General features: G+C 63.4%; 1 non-coding gene across 1 annotated transcript; it reads left to right on the plus strand.

Annotated features, from left to right (window-relative positions):
- Window positions 1-1803: 1803 nt before the first annotated feature.
- On the plus strand, window positions 1804-1922 carry LOC131872149 (5S ribosomal RNA). Its single transcript, XR_009370328.1, has one exon. It is a non-coding gene; the product is annotated as a 5S ribosomal RNA (ribosomal RNA).
- The last annotated feature ends 4469 nt before the right edge of the window (window positions 1923-6391 follow it).

The following is a 6391-nucleotide window of genomic DNA, read 5'->3' on the forward strand; positions in this document are numbered from 1 at the left end:
CAGCCCAGGCAAGTTGTGCGCACCAAGGTGCCCACCCTGGCGGAGGTGCGCGCCCGGGGCAAACCGGGCTCCGACTTCGTGCACTGCATGGTGCCCACCAAGGCGCGCAACCCAGCCAAGGTGCCCACCGCAGCGAAGGTGCACGCGAGGTGCGCACCCGAGGTGCACACCCGGGGCAAACCGGGCTCCGACTTCGTGCACGCCGCACCTTGGAGCACACTTCAGAGCGCTCCTTGGTACGCACCAGGGCGCGCAACCCAGCCAAGGTGCTCACCCCGGCGAAGGTGCACGCGAGGTGCGCACCCGGGGCAAACCGGGCTCGGACTTCGTGCACGCCGCACCTTGGAGCACACATCGGAGCGCTCCCGGGTTCGCACCAGCATTGCGCACCTTTGATGCGCTGCCTTCACTAATTTCCAGAAAAGGCAAAAAAAAGAAAAAAATGAGATTTTAAAATTTCCGTTTTGAAAGATAGTGAAAAAAACGGAACGCGGGTGCCATCTTGAGCCCGCCCTGGTGTGCAGCCCAGGCAAGTTGTGCGCACCAAGGCACCCACCCTGGCCAAGGTGGGTCACGGGGTGGGTCCTAGGGTGGGTAACGGGGTGGGTACTAAGGTGCGTGCCAAGGTGGGTCATAGGGTGGGTGCCAAGGTGGGCACCAGGGTGGGTGTGCACCAACCCTAGCCAGGGTAGGTCACGGGGTGGTTGTCGGGGTGGGCGTCAAGGAGCCAAGGTGGGTGGCAAGTAGCCAAGTTGCGTGCCAAGGTGGGTGTCGGGGTGGGTGCCAAGGATCCAAGGTGGGTGCCAAGGAACCAAGGTGGGTGTCTGGGTGGGTGCCGAGGTGGGAGCCAGGGTGGGTCCCAAGGTGAGTGCAAAGGTGGGTGCCAGGGTCAAGGTGAGTGCCAATGTGGGTTCCAAGGTGCCAGGGTCAGGGTGAGTGCCAATGTGGGTTCAAAGGTGCTAAGTTGGGTGCGAGGTTGGGTGCGAGGGTGGGTGGGTGCCAAGGTGTGCTAGGTGGAAGCCCGGGTGGGTCGGCATCCCATGGGTGTCGAGTTGGGTGCCTGATGGGTGCTTCTTGTCAAGTTTTAGTCGTCGGGACTCATTTCGAGCCTTAGAGGTCGTTTCTTGTCCGGTTGCCCTGTCTTCGACCTGGGAACCCAATTTTGGTCCTCGGGTCCCATTTTTTTTTGTCTCGCATCCCACTTTTGGCCTGTGGCCTTTTCGGGGTCGATTCTCGTTTTGGGCATCAGAGCATGTTTCTTCTCCTAAAACCCAATATTTGTTTATTAAGTCTCGGAACACATTTTTGTTCTCGTGGACCCATCATGGGTCTTGGAACGCATTTGTGGTCCTTGGGTCCCATTTTGCATCCCGAAACTTGTGTTTTGGTGCTTGATCCCTATTTTGGGTGCCCACCTTGCACCAAGTGCGCACCCGGGGCAAACCGAGCGCCTTGGTGCACCGGGGCAAGATCGAGCGTGCACCCGAGGCGCCCCGAACATGCACCAAGGTGCACTCGGCCCACATGTGAGCGCAGGTCGTTGCGCCCGAGGTGGTGTGTGGGCACCGCGTTGCAGACGGGACACTGCACGCACACGACGCCCCCTCCAGGTGCACGCACGTAGGCCGGGCCGGGTGCACACCCGACGCCCTAGCAAGGTGCGCGCACCCGGGCAGGGCTCACACTTGGCGAACGGGGCGCACTTCGCGAGGGAGGGTGTGCACCTCGACGGGGGTGGGTGGCCGGGGTGGATTCGCACGTGGGTCGCGGTTTGCTAAGTACACACTGCGACAAGCTCATAACGGGTGCGATCATACCAGCGTTAGTGCACCGGATCCCATCAGAACTCCGCAGTTAAGCGCGCTTGGGCCGGAGTAGTACTGGGATGGGTGACCTCCCGGGAAGTCCCGGTGTTGCACCCTTTTTTAGTTTTTCGCCGGGCGTCGCAATGCTATTTGAATAAACCTTTTGCCCGTTTGCGTTCTCGTCGGGGCCGGGCCGGGCCGGGGTGCGCTGCCCGCACTACCGCGCGCGCGGGGGCGACACCGAGCGCGCACCCGAGGCGCCCCGAGCACACAGGCCACGGTGCAACCCGGGCGTTGTGCGCGCACCCCGGTGCGCCCGAGGTGCTGCGCGCGCACCCAGGTGAAATCGGTGTGCACCTCGGCCAGTGCGCGCTCGGTCGAGTCGCGCACGTTGGCCAAGGTGCACGGTGATGTTTCTTACTCTAAGGTTCCGCACCAGACGCCCGGGACAGGTGAGCGAAGCTGGGCGGGGCCGGGTGCGCGGCCGGGGCAGGTGCACGCAGCTGGAGAGAGCTTTGGAGCACACTTCGGAGCGCACCAATGATGCGCTCCATTCAAAAGTTTCCTGAAAAGGCAAAAAAAGTTGAGATTATAGAATTTCCCACTTGAGAGATTGTAAAAAAAAAAAATTTAAAATGAAGGAAACGCGGGTGCCAAGGTGTGCGCAGCCCAGCCAAGGTGTGCGCACCAAGGCGCCCACCCTGGCGAAGGTGCACGCAAGGTGCGCACCCGAGGCAAACCGGACAATTAACCCAACTTTCGACTTCGCGCGCACCTTGGAGCGCACTTCGGAGCGCTCCTTGGTGCGCACCAATCTTGGGCACCTCGGAGTGCACCATGGCGCCCACCAAGGTGCGCACCCGGGGCAAACCGAGCTCCGACTTCGTGCGCACCTTGGAGCGCACGAAAGGTGCGCACCATGGCGCCCACCAAGGTGCGCAGCCCAGCCAAGGCGTGCGCATCAAGGTGCGCACCCTGGCGAAGGTGCGCACCCGGGGCAAACCGAGCTCCGACTTCGTGCGCACCTTGGAGCGCACAAAAGGTGCGCAACCCAGCCAAGGTGTGCGCACCCCGGTCAAACCGAGCTCCGAATCGTGCGCACCAGAGGTGCACGCCATCGTGCGCACCTTGGAGCACACTTCGGAGCCCTCCTTGGTGCGCGCCGATGTTGCGCACCTCGGAGCGCACCCGGGGAAAACAATGCAATTAACCCGACTTTCGACTTCGTGGGCACCTCGGAGCGCTCTCGGGTTCGCACCTCGGAGCACACCGAGGTGCGCACCTTTGATGCGCTGCCTTCACCAATTTCCAGAAAAGGCAAGAAAACATTGAGAAGGTGTGCGCACCGAGGTGCCCACCCTGGCGAAGGTGCACGCGAGGTGCGCACCCGGGGCAAACCGGGCTCCGACTTCGTGCACGCCGCACCTTGGAGCACACTTCGGAGCGCTCCTTGGTGCGCACCAGGGCGCGCAACCCAGCCGAGGTGCCCACCCCGGCGAAGGTGCACGCGAGGTGCGCACCCGGGGCAAACCGGGCTCCGACTTCGTGCACGCCATGGTGCCCACCGCGGCGAAGGTGCACGCGAGGTGCGCACCCGGGGCAAACCGGGCTCCGACTTCGTGCACGCCGCACCTTGGAGCACACTTCGGAGCGCTCCTTGGTGCGCACCATGGTGCCCACCAGGGCGCGCAACCCCGCCGAAGGTGCACGCGAGGTGCGCACCCGGGGCAAACCGGGCTCCGACTTCGTGCACGCCGCACCTTGGAGCACACTTCGGAGCGCTCCTTGGTGCGCACCATGGTGCCCACCAGGGCGCGCAACCCCGCCGAAGGTGCACGCGAGGTGCGCACCCGGGGCAAACCGGGCTCCGACTTCGTGCACGCCATGGTGCGCACCGCGGCGAAGGTGCGCACCCGGGGCAAACCGGGCTCCGACTTCGTGCACGCCGCACCTTGGAGCACACTTCGGAGCGCTCCTTGGTGCGCACCAGGGCGCGCAACCCAGCCGAGGTGCCCACCCCGGCGAAGGTGCACGCGAGGTGCGTACCCGGGGCAAACCGGGCTCCGACTTCGTGCACGCCGCACCTTGGAGCACACTTCGGAGCGCTCCTTGGTGCGCACCATGGTGCCCACCAGGCCGCGCAACCCAGCCAAGGTGTGCGCACCAAGGTGCACGCGAGGTGCGCACCCGGGGCAAACCGGGGTCCGACTTCGTGCACGCCGCACCTTGGAGCACACATCGGGGCGCTCCCGGGTTCGCACCGGCGTTGCGCACCGTGGTGGGCACCTCGGAGCACACCAAGGTGGGCAGCGAGGTGCGCACCTTTGATGCGATGCCTTCACTAATTTCCATAAAAGGCAAAAAAAAAACGAGATTTTAAAATTTCCGTTTTGAAAGATAGTGAGAAAAAGGGAATGCTGGTGCCATCTTGAGCCCGCCCTGGTGCGCAGCCCAGCCAAGGTGTGCGCACCAAGGTGCCCACCCTGGCGAAGGTGCGCGCCCGGGCAATTAACCCAACTTCCAACTTCGCGCGCGCCAGGGTGGGAGCGCACCCAACAACCGGGCCTGGGAAGAGCCAATGCGAGAAACCCCACCAAACGCTCTGACAAAAAAAGAGGGGGCGCTCCAGTAACCCCGCTTCGGAGCGCACCCTGGGCAAACCCAGCCAAGGTGCCCACCCCGGCCAAGGTGCAGGCGAGGTGCGCACCCGGGGCAAACCGGGCTCCGACAACGTGCACGCCGCACCTTGGAGCACACTTCGTAGCGCTCCCGGGTGCGCACCTCAGAGCACACCAAGGTGGGCAGCGAGGTGCGCACCTTTGATGCGCTGCCTTCACTAATTTCCAGAAAAGGCAAAAAAAAAAGGAGATTTTAAAATTTCCGTTTTGAAAGATAGTGAAAAAAACGGAACGCGCGTGCCATCTTGAGCCCGCCCTGGTGCGCAGCCCAGGTAAGGTGCCCACCCTGGCAAAGGTGCGCACCCGGGCAATTAACCCTACTTCCGACTTCGTGCGCGCCAGGGTGGCAACCGGGCCTCGGAAGAGCCAATGCGAGAAACCCCACCAAACGCTCCGACAAAAAAAGAGGCGGCGCTCCAATAACCCCGCTTCGGAGCGCAGCCGGGGCAAACCCAGCCAAGGTGCCCACCCCGACGAAGGTGCACGCGAGGTGCGCACCCGGGGCAAACCGGGCTCCGACAACGTGCACGCAGCACCTTGGAGCACACTTCGAAGCACTCCCGGGTGCCCACCGGCGTTGCGCACCGTGGTGGGCAGCGAGGTGCGCACCTTTGATGCGCTGCCTTCACTAATTTCCAGAAAAAGGCAAAAAAAAATGAGATTTTAAAATTTCCGTTTTGAAAGATAGTGAAAAAAAAGGAACGCGGGTGCCATCTTGAGCCCGCCCTGGTGCGCAGCCCAGGCAAGGCATGCGCACCAAGGTGCCCACCCGAGGTGCACACCCGGGGCAAACCGGGCTCCGACTTCGTGCAGGCCGCACCTTGGAGCACACTTCGGAGCGCTCCTTGGTGCGCACCATGGTGCCCACCAGGGCGCGCAACCCAGCCAAGGTCTGCACACCAAGGTGCCCACCCCGGCGAAGGTGCACGCGAGGTGCGCACCCGGGGCAAACCGGGCTCCGACTTCGTGCACGCCATGGTGCCCACCGCGGCGAAGGTGCACGCGAGGTGCGCACCCGGGGCAAACCGGGCTCCGACTTCGTGCACGCCGCACCTTGGAGCACACTTCGGAGCGCTCCTTGGTGCGCACCATGGTGCCCACCAGGGCGCGCAACCCAGCCAAGGTGTGCGCACCAAGGTGCACGCGAGGTGCGCACCCGGGGCAAACCGGGGTCCGACTTCGTGCACGCCGCACCTTGGAGCACACATCGGAGCGCTCCCAGGTTCGCACCAGCGTTGCGCACCTTTGATGCGCTGCCTTCACTAATTTCCAGAAAAGGCAAAAAAAAACGAGATTTTAAAATTTCCGTTCTGAAAGATAGTGAAAAAAACGGAACGCGGGTGCCATCTTGAGCCCTTCCTGGTGCGCAGCCCAGGCAAGTTGTGCGCACCAAGGTGCCCACCCTGGCGGAGGTGCGCGCCCGGGGCAATCCGGGCTCCGACTTCGTGCACTGCATGGTGCCCACCAAGGCGCGCAACCCAGCCAAGGTGCCCACCGCAGCGAAGGTGCACGCGAGGTGCGCACCCGAGGTGCACACCCGGGGCAAACCGGGCTCCGACTTCGTGCACGCCGCACCTTGGAGCACACTTCAGAGCGCTCCTTGGTGCGCACCAGGGCGCGCAACCCAACCAAGGTCTGCACACCAAGGTGCTCACCCCGGCGAAGGTGCACGCGAGGTGCGCACCCGGGGCAAACCGGGCTCGGACTTCGTGCACGCCGCACCTTGGAGCACACATCGGAGCGCTCCCGGGTTCGCACCAGCATTGCGCACCTTTGATGCGCTCCAATAACCCCACTTCGGAGCGCACCAGAAACCCCACTGGACGCTTGGGCAAAAATGTAATGCGCACCCGAAGCCCCTACCCAGAAATCCCCAGTTCGGACATGGGGAGCTGCAACGGTAAAAAG

This window comes from Cryptomeria japonica, unplaced genomic scaffold (assembly GCF_030272615.1).
Source record: "Cryptomeria japonica unplaced genomic scaffold, Sugi_1.0 HiC_scaffold_522, whole genome shotgun sequence".
NCBI classification, from domain to species: domain Eukaryota; kingdom Viridiplantae; phylum Streptophyta; class Pinopsida; order Cupressales; family Cupressaceae; genus Cryptomeria; species Cryptomeria japonica.